This window comes from Littorina saxatilis, linkage group LG9 (genome assembly GCF_037325665.1).
Source record: "Littorina saxatilis isolate snail1 linkage group LG9, US_GU_Lsax_2.0, whole genome shotgun sequence".
In the NCBI taxonomy this organism is placed as follows: domain Eukaryota; kingdom Metazoa; phylum Mollusca; class Gastropoda; order Littorinimorpha; family Littorinidae; genus Littorina; species Littorina saxatilis.
Genome location: NC_090253.1, coordinates 22,051,877 through 22,071,144, shown reverse-complemented (window position 1 = coordinate 22,071,144; position 19,268 = coordinate 22,051,877). Strand labels below are relative to the sequence as shown.

The window sequence follows — 19,268 nt, the reverse complement described above, 5'->3', positions numbered from 1 at the left end:
CTGCTTCAGTAAAAGCTAAAAACAAAAAAACAAAAATGGCAAAGTACTTTTACATCAAACATGCTCTGTAAAAAACGCTCGCGCTGGACCCGAGTACTCTTCAGACTGGCTCGCTCAATAAATATAAATGTTTGGAATGTCTGTGGTGTGAATGTTGGTTTCTGACCAGAAATGCAGATCTATCTCTGCGACCTCATCTGTGATCAGATATGTTTCGACAAGCATTAAACGGATGAAATTAACCACATGCAGTTTATTCTTCAGAAAAATGCACACAAAAAATGGGTTGGGTTCGGTGATTTGTACATAAACGTCTTCCTCGCGATAGATTCGCTTATTATTTTGTCTTATGAAGCCGTCATCAACACGAACACAATGATTGCAGAAGCAAACTCTGTACCTACACGACCGAGACACAAGACTGATTATTTCACAGCTGCAATGAGAATAGAGAACAAAGACGTTTTGGGTTTTTAAATACAGCTTACTCACGTCAGGTCTTCACTGACAAGCTAGGAACAGACGGAAAATTCCGAACAAAAGTAAATGACGTCAAAGTCTCTTTCGCTTTGCGTGTAACTTTGTCATGACGTATTTTTGTGTGACGCGTTCGGCTGTTCTATCAGGTCAATGGCTGCGTGTTGCCCCGCCGGTGTGAACTCCTCCTACGGCCAAGTCGTTTTTGTGGTTTATTTCGCATTTAGGTCCCAGGTAACATTATGAAGTTTTAATACGATCAATCGGACCTATTATCAAGTTAGTGTATCAACTTTTGAACGAACTGCGCCCAGTAGTTTCCCAGCAATAAGCTGTTAAGTGGAGAAAGACAGACAGACACACAATTAAAGTCTGCTGAGCCCTAGTACTAGCGTACTCGGGGATAAAGTTAATAATTATCGTACCGACCAAGAACAAATTAAATCAACAGGCAGAAAATAATTTGCTCCTTAAAGCGCCTATGCAAGCACGTGCATGAACACGCACCACGTCAGCCAATCCGAGTACAGTAGTGCTATTAGCTAGGATATGAAGAATGAAGGTTATAAAATCATTATCCCATGACCCGCCTCTTTGTTTCTGTTAGCATGGTTAGGTGAATACGTTGCGTGTTCCATGGTTACCGTAGCGTATTCCATGGTTACCGAGCCTCGTTTGTGCAGTTTCTCAAGAACGGTTGCAAAAGTATAATGAATTCATCTGCAAACACGATTCGTCTCCTTTCTGAAACGTGTTAAAAAAAACTATTATTTTGTAAATATAGAAGTGACGAAATGCCATTCAAACTCACTCAACTAAGACAACAATTTTAAGTTATCTTTTACACACACACACACACACACACACACACACACACACACACACACACACACACACACACACACACACACACACACGCACACATGCACACACACACAAACAACTCAAAAACAGGATATTTTTGAGAAGAAACAAAAATCAAATTTAGGGGGGAAACTTTAGTTGTCAAAACCCCTGTCGTACGTTTACAGTCACGTTTTCAACTCATTTCAAGTCATTCAGAGACAATGTCGTTAGTTCAAGTACAACTGACAAGTTTCGGCATTTGTTCACTATCCAACAAAGACCCTTGAAGCATTACAATTACACGTAGCGGTTAATATTCGGCGATCTGAAACCGACGGCGAAACGCAGCATCGGGTCAAAGGTCACCGTGTAGGGTGCTAGGCGAGTAACTCGAACAAAATAATCCTGGATCAATTTCATCAGCAAAATTATTATCTAATTAAGCGTTGGCTTTCTGGTTTGTTTATTTGTCTTTACTCAAATCCAGTATTTAATGCGGAGAAGAGAACTATAGTGTCGCGCATGAATATTGTTATGTGAAAGGTTTCGGCGAAAGGTAAAAAGGCATCAGGTTTGCGTTGACAAATGTGTTGAAAAAGTTAGTGTTTTTAATTAAAACGTCGTGGTCAAAGAATAATTAGGTTACACACCTCGTCCTTGTATATATTAAGCCAGCCTGTTTTCTGAGAAATCAACCAGAAACTTCAGTGACAAATATAGTGAACAAAACTGCGCAGCTCGTTAACAATCTCTCTCTACTGCTTATTCTTCCTCACTGTCTATCTCTCTCTCCCTCCCCCTCTGTCTCTCAATCTGTCCCTCCCCCTCCCCCCTCTCCTCTCCCCCTCGCCCCCCCCCCCCCCCCCCTCCTCCTCTCCCCCTCGCCCCCCCCCCCTTTCTCTCTCTCTCTGTCTCTCTCTTCCCCCAACAACCACAACGCTCGTTCAGTCAAAAGCGAAGAAACAGCGACAGCAGCAAACCCTGCAGGACCAAAGTAGAACGGGGTTTTCGCGTTAGCTCAGTCGGTCGCAGTCCTCAAGCCAAGCGGCGAGCGCAGCGAATGGAAATAGTGGGTCGTCGACCCCATGAGGTCATTGACGCAGTGCGTGGTTGACTTGTCTTCCCTCACTCATTGGACTGGGGGTGAGAGAGGGAGGGCAGGGAACATGGGGAGGGGGGTTGTGGCCTAAAACGAGGGTAAGCTTGTACAGTATGAGAGAGGTTGGGTGGGAGTGGAGGAGGAGGGAAGAGGAGAGGGGGGAGGGGAGACGTTGGTACGCCCACTGACGTTGCACACACACACACACACACACAAAGTCTCTCAAATCCAGCCGCTTCAGTGTTCTAACTGCACAACATACACACACACACGCACATACACACACACACACGCACACACACTGAGACTCCAATATTACAGAGAGAGTAGGTCTATTTTGCCCTCTCTTCGCACTCCAGACAGGACTGAGCCAGCCGTCACAGCACAGCATGGCTGCGTGGTACAAGTTGGCGCACTCCTCAACACACACACACACACGCGCGCGGGCACACCACCACCGCAGCAAAGCAGCACACAGACACAGACACACAGCACCCGCCACCACCACTGTCCCTCCTCTCTCTCTTTCTTCGGGCCCTTCATAGTCAGTTTTCACATTCTCACGTTCACAGCCGGCTGTGCTTTGTCCCAAACTGACTGGCTGCTAGTAGCTACACACACAAGCTCGACTGAGGCACAGTCAGTCGAGGTTTCTTTGTGTTCACGTGGATGCGATTTAGCATTGCGGAGGGACGTAAGGTTTAGTGTGTGTGTGTGTGTGTTCTCATCTGTGATATATATCAATACTGAGACTACTTCCTGGGATACATATTATTCACCGTCTGCGTTCTTCGTCCATTTTGTCTGTGATCTCAAACAACGGTGTTTTTTGGATCATCACAGTCCCATCAGAAGTTTTCGCCGACACTGAGAGTCGTGTGTTTTTGTCATGCCATACCCAATGAGCTATACATAGCCGTTGTTTTCTCGTCTCTCTATAATAAGAGATTTCAGTGACCGAACCAGGCCACAGCGCCAGCCAGGGACGGGCGCATTCTTCGCTGAACTTGTTCGTGTTCTAAAAACATTCTTGGAAGAAAACTCGGTCACTCGGCGCAGTCGCATGCACGAAGGGGGCATTGGCATTATACGCGAACATCCGATCGCTGACTGAGTGAGGTTCGCTGAGCAGCTGAGCAACAGAGGGACCATATGTGCACTGATAGACGGTCTCCGGTTTTGACATTTTGAGCCATCTTGGAGGTACGCCAGACGAAGTGTTGTGCGAAATACTGGAACCCACTTCTACATGTATGACTGTGTGTGTGGAGGATACTTTTTCTCCCCCAGGTCTACCAAAGAAGGCGCAGATTGTGCCGTATTGAGCTGAGAAATCGGAGCAGTTTTGTGTGTCGAGTCACGTATACCACGAGGCTTTAATAGACTGCTGCAGTTAGTCCAGGTTGGATTTCTGAGACTGGTTTTTTTTTCTTTTTTGTATGGAAATGGCGATGTGCTGAATCTCGTCTGCTTGGATATTCTGTCTTGGAACACACGGTGGGAATTTTTTTTCTCTCTCTCTCTCTCTCTCTCTCTCTCTCTCTCTCTCTCTCTCTCTCTCTCTCTCTCTCTCATAATATTGTAATGTGTGAGTGTACAATAATATATTCACAAACAATGCCGCCCCTCCCCCAAAACCCTTCGGGCCAGGGCGGAAAATTCTACAACCCTCTCTCTCGCTCTCGCTCTCTCTCTCTGTCTGGGGCGGGGATATAGCTCAGTTGGTAGCGCGCTGGATTTGTATTCAGTTGGCCGCTGTCAGCGCGAGTTCGATCCCAGGTTCGGCGGAAATTTATTTCACAGAGTCAACTTTGTGTGCAGACTCTCTTCGGTGTCCGAACCACCCCCCGTGTATACTACATTGGGTGTGCACGTTAAAGATCCCACGATTGACAAAAGGGTCTTTCCTGGCAAAATTGCTTAGGCACAGTTAATAATTGTCTACCATACCCGTGTGACTTGGAATAAGGCCGTGAAAGGTAAATATGCGCCGACATGGCTGCAATCTACTGGCCGTATAAAATTTCATCTCACACGGCATCACTGCAGAGCGCCTAGAACTGTACCCACGGAATATGCGCGATATAAGCCTCATTGATTGATTGAGTTGGTAGCGCGCTGGCTTTGTAGCCAGTTGGTCGCTATCAGCGTGGGTTCGATCCCCACGTTCGGCGAGAGATTTATTTCTCGGAGTCAACTTTGTGAAGACTCTCTTCGGTGTCCGAACACCCCCGTGTGCACACATGCGCGCGAAAAAGATCCCACGTTCACAGCGAAAGTCTCTGGGCTTGGAAAACAAGACACGCATGCATCATCTCTCGTCTCCGATTATCATGATCGTATTTCGATACTTTGACGAGACAAACCCAATGCTGGTGTGTCGAAGAAGACAGCCACAGCGGGCTTGTTCGAATCAAAGTATCACACCAATATCTTCAACGTATTACCAATACCTGTCCCAATATAGACCAGTTGGTCTAAGAGGACGTTAAACCCTAATAGTCAGTCAGTCTCTCTCTCTCTCTCTCTCTCTCTCTCTCTCTCTCTCTCTCTCTCTCTCTCTCTCTCTCTCTCTTTCACACACACACACACTCTCTCTCTCTAGATCTTTCTCACTTATCTCTCTCTAGCTCTCTCTCTTATATCTCTCTAATCTCTCTCTAGCTCTCTCTCACACACACACTCTCTCTCTCACCCTCATCTCTCTCTCTTCTTCTTCTGCGTTCGTGGGCTGAAACTCCCACGTACACTCGTGTTTTTGCACGAGTGAGATTTTACGTGTATGGCCGGTTTTACCCCGCCATTTAGGCAGCCATACGCCGCTTTCGGAGGAAGTCTCTCTCTCACACACACACTCTGACTGTCAAGACATTCCAAACACTGACAGACTTTACAAAGTTGGCCACGACTCGCTCCCAGTCACTCTCTTTTGAGTTAACTTATGCGCATATTTCCCTTGTTATTTTTAGCGCTGTGAGAACTGACACTCCAGTTCTGTACATGCCACACTACATCCTCCTCTTATACACTCCCATTTGACACTGATTAGTAATTACAATATAAAGTGGACCCCCTTGAGAATAAAAGACTCGCACAACACCACCATTATTTATCAGATTTTCGGTTCTTATCATTTGCAACGTTACCTATATTTAAAGAATCCCTCTCTCTTTTAATCCCTGATTTTTCTCAGAATATTGGCACCATGTAGGCCCTACTGTTGTCATTGAATCTTTTTTTTAAGTGTGAAGCATGTTTGCAAGCTGTCGTTGAGATTTATACTGTTGTATATAATGTATACATGTATACATGTATTGTTCTCTCTCTCTCTCAGTTTTCTTTTAATGGACCGCATACAAATGGTTTTAATTTTCTATCTCTCTGTATGCACCAGCTGCTCAATTTCCATTGGTCATCGATTTTAAGAAATGTTGTAATTACGTCATCGTATCCAACGGTCAAGACAAAAATCGGATCGGGTTGTAACTAATACTTCAAGAAGATGTGATGTTGCAAAATCTTAAGTCGGTGAGAAATGTGACAGGCTTGCTGTTTGTAGATAGAATAAAAAGTTTTTTTGTACTGAGACCTAAAAGGGCATATTCTGATGGCAAAAGAAAAGCCACGCAAACGTGTATTAGAAAACTTTGCATCTCTTGAACTTTTTATCCTGATGTCTCAAGTTTCATACAAAATCGCTGTCAAAAAATAACAAATGGGGCTGATACCTTTGAACACCAGTGCTGCCACCTGTTAGAAGAAAAGTCACAAATAACATTAACAACACGTCATTCTCTGTAGTTTTGTGAGCCTTATAACCAGTGCTTTTTTCATCATTTAGATTATCCGTTTCTTTTCGACATTCATTAAATTTTCTTTGTGTTAATTAAGGAGTTAAGCGTATGATAAACATCAAGTTCAATCAATGTTGTACAGGCACGTTTAATACAAAACGCCCTCTTCATTATTTATAGTTTTCTGTATCATCACATCTTGTGTTATAAATATATATATTTATTGTCTCATGTGGTTTCAAGCTCCCCCATAAAAAATGGTTTCATAACGTTTATTACTTCACCATATTAAAAATGCGAACCACGTAATATGTCAGACAAAAAAGGAAGCAAAGGCTGTAATGTGTCAGATGGGTTGGTGTGTACGCATTTTTAATGTCAGATGAATTATGCATATGAGACTGTGCCAAAAGGTGACGTTTTCATGTCAGTATGTCCCAAATGACATCACCAGTACATTTTTCATTCTATCTAATCTGTTTTCGTTCTATTTTTTCTAATAACATGCGTTAACAATTGATTGCCAACTGGAATGGAAGAGCACAAAAAGTGTAACTTGATATGTAGTTTCTCTAGAGGGAAAAACATCTTCCACTTTCATGTCAGTGTGTCCCATGCAACATACATTTGCCAAACAGCTATGTGCAAGTAGATTATTTGTTAGTGGTATAGAAAATACTGATCAACAATTAAAGTCAGTTTTCACATTCATTTTCTACCTATTTCTTATTTGTTTATTCTGTTGGCAATGGTGAAATGTCAGCAATCGTGTGTCATTCGGGACAGTAGACATGACACCTGACCTTTTGGCACAGTCTCATATACATTTTTTTTATTCTGCTGCACGAAGCCATTTCGATTTACCTGTAAGCATTTTGATTAAATTGTTGAGATGATTTCAGTCCATTTGTACTTAGTAACTGCAGTGGGGGCGAAAGGAAATCAAGTGTAGTTCTCACGCCTCTGTCTTCGGTCACTGACCATACTTGCTTGACCTGAGCCATTGTTCCGACCCCTGGCTGGCCGGTCGACCGGCCGATAGTTTTGACACACGTACGCTGCATGGAAGGGGCTTGTCTGCATGTGACCAATGTTGTTTGTGGCCAAGACAAAAATCCGAAACCAGATAAACTGCCAACGTTCCAAAATTCAGAATAAAAAAAACAGTAATGGTAGGTCATTGGAACGTTTATTATCTGGACAAAAACAAAACGTTACATTTACTAGTACATTTGTTTGTTTGTTTACTTAACGCCCAGCCGACCACGAAGGGCCATATCAGGGCGGTGCTGCATTGACATAATTATAACGTGCGCCACACACAAGACAGAAGTCGCAGCACAGGCTTCATGTCTCACCCAGTCACATTATTCTGACCAGTCCTAGCACTAACCCCATAATGCCAGACGCCAGGCGGAGCAGCCGCTAGATTGCCAATCTAAAGTCTTAGATATGACCCGGCCGGGGTTCGAACCCACGACCTCCCGATCACGGGGCGGACGCCTTACCACTAGGCCAACCGTGCCGGTTTGTTTTTGTTGACGGCTTACTTCGGATAACTGTCTGCCCACGCCCGAATGTTCTAAAGGTATGGTAAGCTGTCAACGACAACGGGGAGAATTTTCGGTCAGTGACTGTATGATTATATTGACGGAGAATTCTAGGTTGATCCCAGGCGGAGTCGAGTTGAGGCTACATGTGCGATCAATCAAAATTAACCTCAAACCGAGCTCAGTATGTTGGTGGGGGTTCGTAGGGTTCAAGGTGGGACTCTGCAGGTTAGAAGGTTTCATTTTTTCGTCCTGAAGATAAGTTCAATTTTGTAGCAACCGATTCGTACCAGTGTTATATATATATACATATATATGAATTATTCATCACAAAAATGTTCAATTTGTGTGTAAATGCAAACGTTTAAGGAGAACTCTTTAAACAAATAAAGAAGTAATAAACGAAAGAGCGGTTGCCATTGTTGAGTGAAAAATACTCAATAACCAGAAAGTGGGAAGTATGGCATGTTTACTCGAAACAAAGTATACATTTTAATTTAATACGCATAGATAAGAGCGCATGCACGCGCGCGCGTCAGTTTTTAATTCATAACACATAACCAAACAGTTAGAACGCACAGTAGCATTAACGCGTGTTATTATACATCTCTGTTGATTCCATTCTCAAAGACAGTACCACATATAAGTCTATCACAGATGTAAAAAAAAAATATATAAAAAAATGATGATGATGATACTGTAAATCGTGACCCGCTTTGACACTACACTGCCTTGCAAGGGTACATCACGAAGCGTCCCGGTACCGAAGCGTCCCAGTACCGAAGCGTCCCGGTACCGAAGCGTCCCGGTACCGAAGCGTCCCGGTGCCGAAGCGTCCCGGTACCGAAGCGTCCCGGTGCCGAAGCGTCCCGGTACCAGTCACCACGCACATCCTCGGCTCGCATGCCAATGTATTATATAGCAAAGGGAATGCCTGTAATTCACACAGAGCAATCACTTGGTCTTAAACGTGCACAAGACAAAAACTTTCATACTGGTGGAGCGAGCCAGTCTGAAGAGTACTCGGGTCCAGCGCGAGCGTTCTTTATTACCCAAATGAACCCAAACAAACCCAAATTAACCCAAATGATACAATTTAAAAGTCGGAGGCAGAACTGAAAAGACTTTTTCCGAAGTTCACGCTTAATGAAGCCAGAAAGCGTGTGTGATAACAGACATATCCCTCTTGTGAACGGAAGCCTACGGACTTTTCCCCCGAACTTGTACACACGGGTACAGTATTTCCAAATTGGTGTGTTGTGAGTACAGATCTAAAGTAAAGTTGGGGAAAAGTTGGACAAAAAGTGATTTTTTTTTACCGAAAGCAAATCAAGGTCTGTGCAAAATTAAAAAAATCAGTGAAGTCAAGGTCAAATCAAGGTCAAGATTAAATTTTATAAAAATAAATATGGTTAGTCAAGTCAAGGTCAAATCAAGGTCAACAAGGGCGGATCTGGGGGGGTTACACGGGTTACGTAACCCCCCCCCCCCCCCCACACCCCCAAAAAAGAGGTAATTTATTGGCTCAGGATGCACCAGATAGCTCTATTTTGCTTCTTTGGATAAAAAAAATTTCCGGGGGGGCATGCCCCCGGACCCCCCTGGAGGCTTAGGCACCTTCGGCGCCGTCAACTTGTATCTTCGCATTCATTTTGTAACCCCCCCCCCCCCTTCCAAAGTGAATTGATCCGCCCTTGGTCAAGGTTTAAAAAAAACAAACACTCTAAGTCCTGTGACGCGTTATAGTGGGACGCTTCGGTACCGGGACGCTTTGGTACCGGGACGCTTCGGTACCGGGACGCTTTGGTACCGGGACGCTTCGGTACCGGGACGCTTTGGTACCGGGACGCTTCGGGGTGTCCCCCGTTTATTCTACTTGTCTGTGTATCCAGTGCGTTCGTTATCTTAGCTCCGATATCTCTTGATGGTAAGGCTCGGATATTGGTATAATTATTTCGATCAGGTCCGTGTCCGCCAAGCGACCTTTTAGCGTGGCGAGGGACTTTACCCGACCCAGATGAATCTATAGTCGGTCAATGAACTTTCACTGCGGCAGGGGAGGTAACCTGAGTCTTGTGAGCGAGGCATGGACGTGAGAGAATTTTATCTTCGCAGAAAAACCTGTAGGTCTCGCGTCTACGTGCCAGAGGATTGGATTGGGGCGGGAATTGCTTTTCGGGTGGGTGGGGAGAGGCTAGCAAGAGAGAAGGAAGAGAGAGAGAGAGGGCATAAATGACGACATATTTGGACGGTTCTCATATTTTTCCGATTTTATGTATCTATAAATACTTTGTATTCTGTGAACCTTGAAATAAAAATTATTATGAGAGCAGTGAATCATCAAAGATTGGTTTTTGAATTTGTTTCATTTATAGAACGCTCCATTGGTGCAACGTAATACGAGCAAACACTAAGTGTGAAGAAAGTGTCCGTTAGAAAATACCCACAAGGGTAGCAGTCCAACTTTCATTTTTAACAGACTGCAGATAAAAAAAAAGACAACTTTATCAAAACCCCTTTGCTAATTTAAGTATTCACAAATCAACAGAAGTCGAACTTCAGAAGCACAAGACACTGGATTATTTTCAGATTGTTGTCAAAACAAACAAGCAACCAAACAAAAAGGATGAAAGTCGCTTGTTCATTGTCAGTGCTCTAAATTCTCTCAGATGCCACGAGACTGGTTCCGCCTAACTCTCACTTAATTAATACGAGAATTTATGACGCGCACATATCTCACCACAAGGCGACTCAAGGCGCACTTACTCTTATTATCAAAATGTAGAGCGGTAACGTAACTTTCCTTTGTTTCTTAGATCATATAATATGGGCGGGGATGTAGCTCAGTCGGTAGCGCGCTGGATTTGTATCCAGTTGGCCGCTGTCAGCGTGAGTTCGTCCCCACGTTCGGCGAGAGATTTATTTCTCAGAGTGAACTTTGTGTGCAGACTCTCCTCGGTGTCCGAACACTGTACACGCAAGCACAAGACCAAGTACGCACGAAAAAGATCCTGTAATCCATGTCAGAGTTTGGTGGGTTATATTATAGAAACACGAAAATACCCAGCATGCTTCCTCCGAAAGCGGCGTATGGCTGCCTAAATGGCGGGGTAAAAACGGTCATACACGTAAAATTCCACTCGTGCTAACCACGAGTGCACGTGGGAGTTTCAGCCCACGAACGCAGAAGAAGAAGAAGAAGATCATATTATATATTGTTTAGTCTTAGAAAAGGCTGAAGAGACAATAGACAACAATAGGCATCCAACCAACAAGAAAAGAAACATGCCTGTTTGATAAGGCCAAAAAAAAAAAATAGGTCTGTTTACGGTAACCCGACCGACCCTAGTTTTTTCGCGCGACCCTAGACTTTTTTTTGGCATTTGGGGGGAAAAAAAAATCTTGTTTTTTTGGCAAAATAACGTAAAAATATGGGTTTTTTTGGGGGGGAAAAAAAATCCCGACCTACCGACCCTATTTTTTTGGCCTATGTTACCGTAAACAGACCTCTTTTTTTTTGCCTAATAATAATAATAATAATAATAATGATAATAAAACATTCTTTTATAGCGCTATTCAGTCTCATGGCGCTTTACATTAGACATTTAAAATTTAACATTTTACATATAAAAAGTTTTCTCGTAAGAAATAACATACATGCATTAAAAACAATTCATAGACTACGACCACTTATAGTTATATAAGATAATCTAGAAAATTGTTTTTAAAAAGATGAAAAAAACACGCAAGATAAGTAATAGACACATAGTTACAGGGATCGCGTTTACCGGTAATTTCCGGTATTTTACCGGTTAAGATTCGCCAATACCGGAAAAAAAAGTGGATGTCGGTCAGACGTACCGATTGTTATTTGGTTTGACCGGTAAAAAAAAGGAGCAATTACAAAAATCGTTTGTCAGTACGAGGGGGAGAGAGAGAGAGAGAGAGAGAGAGAGAGAGAGAGAGACTCAGACCTTTATTACAAAAGGAGAGAGAGAGAGAGAGAGAGAGAGATTTGGATGGCTTGTTGTGACAGCGCTACAATGTTGCGATTATGTCTCCATTGATGACACTTGATGTCAAGGTGTCAAACATGACGTCAAAAATAACAAGGAGGCGAGCTCCGAAATGTCTTTCAGTACGATTGTGCCAGATCTAAAGTATTTGCTAGCAGATTATTTGAGCAATGTAGGTGGTCAGGGAGCGGAGAAATCTTTCTTGTCGCCGAGAAAAAGATCTACACACACAGACATCAGACATCATACTTTTCGCGCCATTTCTTTCGGTTCCCGGTCCATCGTAAAATCTTTCAGTTTATGAGAAACTGAAAGACAATAAGGGACGGCGTCTAACTATAGCCGACATAGCATCATACCGGGAAATCACGTACTCACACCAGCTTAGATCTTTGTCTACATACAGTTGATTATTGTGAGGCGAAAGTGAAACTGTAACAGTAAGTAACTAGTGAGTAAGTCTTCCAGTTGCGTGATTACTATTTGCTTTCCTATTTTATTTCGGAAGTCTCTCTCTCTCTCTCTCTCTCTCTCTCTCTCTCTCTCTCTCTCTCTCTCTCTCTCTCTCTCTCTCTCTCTCTCTCTCTCTCTCAGCGGCTGCTGATGTGTCACTGTCAAGTTGTGCGACAGTTGCTTTGAGGGGGGGGGGGGGGGGGGGGGGGGGGGGGGAGAGAAAAAACGTCCGCATATCACTGACATTGATAAACATTGAATGTATTGTAAGTCATTGTTTGTCTTTTACTGGTTGCCTTGGCAAGCTTACCGATTTTCGTGAGAGCCTTGTAGCCAGCTCATGACGTCATACCGGTTTGAAAAATACCTAGCGCGATCACTGATTCACATACAAAGTCTGACAATAAAACAGAACTCACATAAAAGCGTACAGTTCTCAAAACAGAACGAAGATGTAACACAGACTGTGGGGCAACAAATTAAACAATTAACAACAGGCATACTACCGCACTTAAAAGTACAAGTAAGCATTTTTTCTCCCCAAAACACATGTACTATTTCTCCCGCAAACGTGACCTTAGACGTTCATCTTGTCACACACAAAAACAAGCATTAATCAAAACTTGACGTTGAAAAATGGCGTGCTGTACAACCAGTGACAAACGCGCTCCAGCAAAACGTGTTATAGTTCGCATTAGCATTTCCAGGCCATTTGGACTTTTTTATTTTTTTCATTTAGTTTGTTGGTTTTAATATTTTGAATAAAATATGTTTTATGTTTTACAGTTTATATGTAGACTCTTAGTAATGACAGTACCTGTACATTATAAGACGTTTTCTGAGTAGATGTGAATACATAACCACACGTAATATAAACATAGCTTGTTGTGTGGTCCCAAGTTTATCTTTTGTAGGATAAGCCACCCTCATTCTGATAAGCATCGCTCCACGGCTATTGCCAGTTGTCTCTCAGACCGGACGCTACAGTCCTACGCGAATCTATCAAAACAAGAATACAGAGTTATCTCCCATATCTTTTTCGCGAGCACTAATCAACATTTGAGATTAGTGTTCGCGAGACGAAAATGATTGCAGATTGGCCGACTTCGACAGTGATCTTCGTTCTGTTCTTCACAGTTATGATAAAGACATCGTTCTAAGGTCAAAACAAGTCGAAATTTTGGGACTGCTGCCGGAAGGAGACCGTAATATGTGACCCTCCACCACGGAATGAGTCGCATGTCACCTTTGCATGATTTTCATATTTTTACATTTTCCTAAAGGTTATTTTATGCTCTATCCAGTGGTAAAAATCGTTTTAGAAAAGAGCGAAAACTGTTTGAGTTATAAGCCTGTGACTAAGGTGACCCACACACTGTTACCAGACACTCCCCGGACTTATATCAAGCCTAGCGCAGAACCGCGCGAGGTGACATGCGACTCATTTCGTGGTGGAGGGTCACATATATGGTTGCATCACTACAGAAAAAATCGTCTGCTTCAGCGAACGCCGAAACCAAACGGTTGATTATCACGTGACACTTTTGCCATATTTAGAAATTGTTTGCACAGTAAATACAGCCGCGAAAAATAGCTCGCTTGAAACTGTCTTACATATCAATTCCTTTGTTTCCCCCGAAAACGGCGTATGGCTGCCTAAATGGGGTAAAAAAAAACGGTCATACACGTAAAATTCCACTCGTGCAACAACAAAAACACACGAGTGTACGTGGGAGTTTCAGCCCACGAACGCAGACGATGATGATGATGAATTCCTTTGTAACCGGCGTTTCCATCTGAGTGATCGACAAGAAGAAGAAGAAGAAGAATTCCTTTGTACTTTAAAAATTACACAACACCATGAAAAATCGTTATCGACGATCGCGAATCTGCTTACATCCAAAACACATTACGAAAAGATCTAAATATGTAAAAAATCGATTTCCTCGCCAGACAAGGAAAACTAATTAAGGCATCCTGTCAGGGAGAGATTGAGCCGAACTCATTTTGACCTGACTTCAGGATGAAGCCACCCTATGTTATCTAAATAAAATCATGTTTAAACCATGTATTATTGGAGGAGACTTGTCAGCAGAGGAGGGGTAATTAGGAGGCATTAGTGACAAACTTGACGAAATTATTTCAGTTATATCTATGCAAGCATTTTGCATTTGAAGAACAAGACGGAAAGAATTTAAACGTTTATAACACCTAACATCGACGCCATAATAATTTGATAGAACGCTGTGAGCGTACAGTATAGAGACAAAGTGTTGCTCGCATCGCGAGCCCGAGGAAAATGTCAGTCTTTCTCTTTGCTGCGATGCCCCCAGAACCCCTCCGCGCTTCCAGACACCTCGTACATAGGGTGGGTTGAATATTTTTCTTATTGTCCGTAGATACTAAAGTGTTGCTTTTCTAATAGATAAAATGTACATTCCTTTATATGTGAACGTTCAGTGATGGCGTTAGTATTTTTTAAAACCGACACGCAAACTTTTATGATGCAAACAGTCTAGAAAAACCCCTGTAGGCTGGCCATTGGAACCAGTAAGAGTCCAACTCAGAGTACTGCTTTTGTTGTAATACCAGCAAAAAAAACGGTAGTTCAAAAACTCAACCGGTAGGTCATACCGGCAGCCAATTTTGTTCCGGTACTTTCTCAGGTCAACCGGTAAAATACCGGTAAATACCGGTTAACGCCAATACTGAAATTAGTCAGCAGCCAAAAAGGAAGTTGGATTGGGGTAACCGGGATCGGCCCTATATGATTTCGGCCCAAGCTAAAACTTTTTCGACACTTTGAAAAAAAAAATGACATTTCACACACAGGCACTGGGACATTCTGTGCTCCATGTAGCCCACACAAGAATGAAGCGCGAGCGATAGAGAAAAAGAAAAAAAGCTTTACAAAAAGAATGAAAAGAAATCTATACCGATCCTACTTTTTTGTAGCATGTGTCATCTGATCCCTTTTTTCCCTGTAGCCAAATGCACAGTAAAAAATGTAGTTCAATTGTATGACCTTGGTTTCCAGGTTATTCACCTTTTATAGTCACACGGAAGGACTTGAATAGTAACAGGCTGCTTGCATGCACTCGTGACGAAACACGATATATTGCAATGGCAACAAGGAAGACTCATTTCGCAGAGGGCGTAGACCCTGAGCGATACTAGTGGAATTTTATTTGGACTAAATTGAGCACAGGGTCTTGATAACAGAAAACTGCACATTTTATTTTTGGAGCGTTGGAAAATTTGACTGATTCATTCCGTTTGTCGATAACCAACTGCGGCGATGCTATTGGTGCACTTGGTTCCAGTTGATCCGTGGTTGTTGATGGCGGTCATCTATTGGAATGCATTCGGAGAGGTGACATGTCTCGTTTTGTTACCGTTCTCACGAGATCAGTTACAGGTTTCTCTCTCTCTCTCTCTCTCTCTCTCTCTCTCTCTCTCTCTCTCTCTCTCTCTCTCTCTCTCTCTCTCTCTCTCTCTCTCTCTCATTGTGTGAGGGCGCTACCGTTGCGTTACCGTTGTTTTAAGTTCTTTTAACGATCCAAGCGTTCCGTTACCGATGGGTTGAGGTTCCATTACCGTTCATTCTGATCGGGAGGGGAACGGCTAAATATTTGAACATGCAGCCCAAACTCAGCCGACCCTACCGTTCAAAGCAGTTCCGTTAACGATCAGTTACGTTCATTGCGGTTCTGTCCCGATCCCTCCCATGCCCGCACCGTTCCTTGGTCAGTACGGGAACGGGACCTAGAACGGTTGTGTGGAAAGGGGGTATAAGACTCGACCACTTGGCTTATGGTGGAGACAACTGGAAGATATCTGGATATAATTGAAGAGGAGTAGTCTTCCTTTTAGAAAATGTGTACTCTGCCTTGCAGATTACAAATTTGTGCTGTCGGGGCTGGGTAAAAGGAGTGGAGGGTAAGGGGTGGGGGTGGGTAAGCGAGGGGTAAGAAAAAACTGGACAGGGAAAAGTCACTGCCTGAAGTATTCAATAAAGCCACACACAAAAAACAGAAATTACCACATATGCAGGTTTTCAATTCATATTTTTGCAAAGTATCTCTGCACAAGCATCTGTGCCTCTGTGAGTATGTTCGTGGCTGCTTTCATGGGGTGCCTGTATCCTCAGGAATTTGAGGATTTCTTTTATCTCTCCGTTGATTTAACGTCATTTTTACAGGACATTTTTTTTCCTTTCAGTTATAAATATTAAGTTGTAGTAGTTTGACCTTATTGTTTTAGGACAAGTAGAGCTCGTTCACCAGTAGCAGACTCACTCAATCCGTCAGCGTGCCTGAGTGTACCCCCCGCGGGTTAGGGGGAAGAATTTACCCGATGCTCCCCAGCATGTCGTAAGAGGCGACTAATGATTTCTGTTTCTCTTTTTACCCTTGTTAAGTGTTTCTTGTATAATATATAGTCAATTTTTGTAAAGATTTTAGTCAAGCAGTATGTAAGAAATGTTAAGTCCTTTGTACTGGAAACTTGCATTCTCCCAGTAAGGTCATATATTGTACTACGTTGCAAGCCCCTGGAGCAAATTTTTGATTAGTGCTTTTATGAACAAGAAACAATTGACAAGTGGCTCTATCCCATCTCCCCCCTTTCCCCGTCGCGATATAACCTTCGTGGTTGAAAACGACGTAAAACACCAAATAAAGAAAGAAAGTGCCTGAGTGTGTGTGATGGGAGGGGGGGGCTCTCCCGTGACCGGCCACCTGCAATCTACGGACAGGTTTGCACTGGCCCAAGGGTGTCCGTTCATGAGAGGGACTGCTGTAACAGCAAAACTAGTGTGAAACATAAGTAATCAATTTATCCACTTGACTCATATTCACAACAGGGACCTATCACTCTTCTTTGCATGTTTTTATGCCTACGGATTTTCAAATACTCTGCAACACATGTAACCCAAATTCAACATGTGCCCGTACAATACCGCTTCTTTTATGAAAATATTGCTTCGGGCATGTTGATTTTAATCAACCAATTTTCTTGTTTCAAATCCGGCTGGGTGAAAGAAGCGCACAATCTCTCTCTCTCTCTCTCTCTCTCTCTCTCTCTCTCTCTCTCTCTCTCTCTCTCTCTCTCTCTCTCTCTCTCTCTCTCTCTCTCTCTCTCTCTCTCTCTCTCTCTCTCTCTCTTAAATCAAGATCTTCATTTTGAAGCGTTGGAAAGCTTGAATGATTCATTCAGTTTGTCCAATTCCAACAAAGTCGATGCCTTTGACACCAGTTTGGTTTTAGTTGCTTCGTGTTTGTTTCAATTCCTGATCTTTTCTCTCTCTCTCTCTCTCTCTCTCTCTCTCTCTCTCTCTCTCTCTCTCTCTCTCTCTCTCTCACATACACACACACACACACACACACACACACATACACACACACTGTCTGTGCCCCAGTAGATTTTTTTCCAGGGCATAATAGCAGAGATTTAGTTACGTGAGCCAAGGCATCACATGCGCGGTAGCAGTAAGGCTGTTGGACCCATTTAGACGATTTTCAGTCTGTGACCCGCGGGCCGACCTCGGGTTCACCGACTTTTCAGCCCGTTGTGTGTGTAAAGGGGCACTCTGTCACTAGTGCTCGGTCAAAATTCATTGACAGGTGTTATGTGTACTGTAGGCTACATACATGTCTGTGTATACATACATACAGACGAGCAAGAGCGCAATGCACCGGTAGGCTTGGGCCTGATAAGATAACTAGACCTCGCGAATATTCACTACTCTCTGTACATATATATATCTCTTGTCTGTTTGTCAATATTTATTTACCGTCCTATTGTTATTGTTTGTTAGTCCGCTCTCTCTCTCTCTCTCTCTCTCTCTCTCTCTCTCTCTCTCTCTCTCTCTCTCTCTTTTTTTTATTCCCCTCTCTCTCTCTCTCTCTCATTCCCCCTCTCTCTCTCTCTCTCTCTCTCTCTCTCTCTCTCTCGCTCAAGCACACAGACACGCACGCACACACACACACACACACACACACACACACATACACACACACACACACACACTGTAATGCCCATTCAAATCAATGTTTACGTCGTTTACTCTTCGCCGTTTCCTAAACACTGTTTCCCATCATTCAATTCATCTAAACTTCTTTGTGTGTTTACATAATTTATAATATCACGACGTAGGGGAGAGGAAAGGGCCTTTCATTCTGAACGCCTGAAAGCCTAGAAACTAGCTTTTATGTCCGTGCTGAATGCTGCACTAATTCTAGCTTTTGAAAAATACGTATACAACTAAGTTCCCTCAAGCCCGTAGGACGGAATATCAGGTTTGCGCTCTCGCGGCGGGGGTGGTTGGCCTTTATGCACTTAAACAATAAAGGGAGGGGAGGTGTAGCCTTCCTGGTTTTTATTATTTAGTTTTTATTTCGACTGAGTTTTATATGGGTGTTTTTTTTTAAATAACTTGTTAAGTGTTGATTTTAGTATGCGTGTCTGAAAAAAGCAGGTCCGCACAAAAGACGTTAACCTTGCAGCAGACGACACCTTTGTTAGTTGCACAGGCGCTTTGGGGGTAAAAGAAACGAGAAATGCGACTCAGTGAAAAGCACTGGTGTGTGTGTCTGTCTGTCTGCATGTCTGTCTGTCTGTCTGTCTGTCTGTCTGTCTGTCTGTCTGTCTGTCTGTCTGTCTGTCTGTCTGTGTTTGTGTCTCTTTTTTCTCTTTTTTTCTTATTTGACAGTGCCGTGTCATAGTGCGTTGCCAACTTGGTATATCAGGGCAAGAGTATGGATAAATTCTTTCTAACTGAAATTAGAAAACGATATATTGATCACTGTAAAGTTTAAAAGCATGGGCTCTCCTGCCAAATAAAAACTGCAGCAACATTGAGAGCTCACACCCCCTATCACCCCCCACCCCCACCACCTCGTGTCAAGAAAGTGCCTGTGCTGGGTTGGTCCGAATTTTACGACGAGCACAACTCTTGTCTCCTAAAGCTGTTGAAACAGTATATATCAAGTTACGCTTGCTTGCGTGAGTCGACCTCTGTGTACTTGGGTTA

At 43.2% G+C, this 19,268-nt stretch overlaps 1 protein-coding gene across 1 annotated transcript in view; it reads left to right on the top strand.

Annotated features, from left to right (window-relative positions):
* The first annotated feature begins 2,949 nt into the window (after positions 1-2,949).
* LOC138975598 (atrophin-1-like) overlaps positions 2,950-19,268 on the top strand; it is a 32,290-nt gene continuing 15,971 nt past the window's right edge. The window contains exon 1 of the mRNA XM_070348317.1: positions 2,950-3,919. The gene's annotated coding sequence lies outside the window, so the exon portion shown is untranslated. The remainder of the gene's footprint in view (positions 3,920-19,268) is intronic.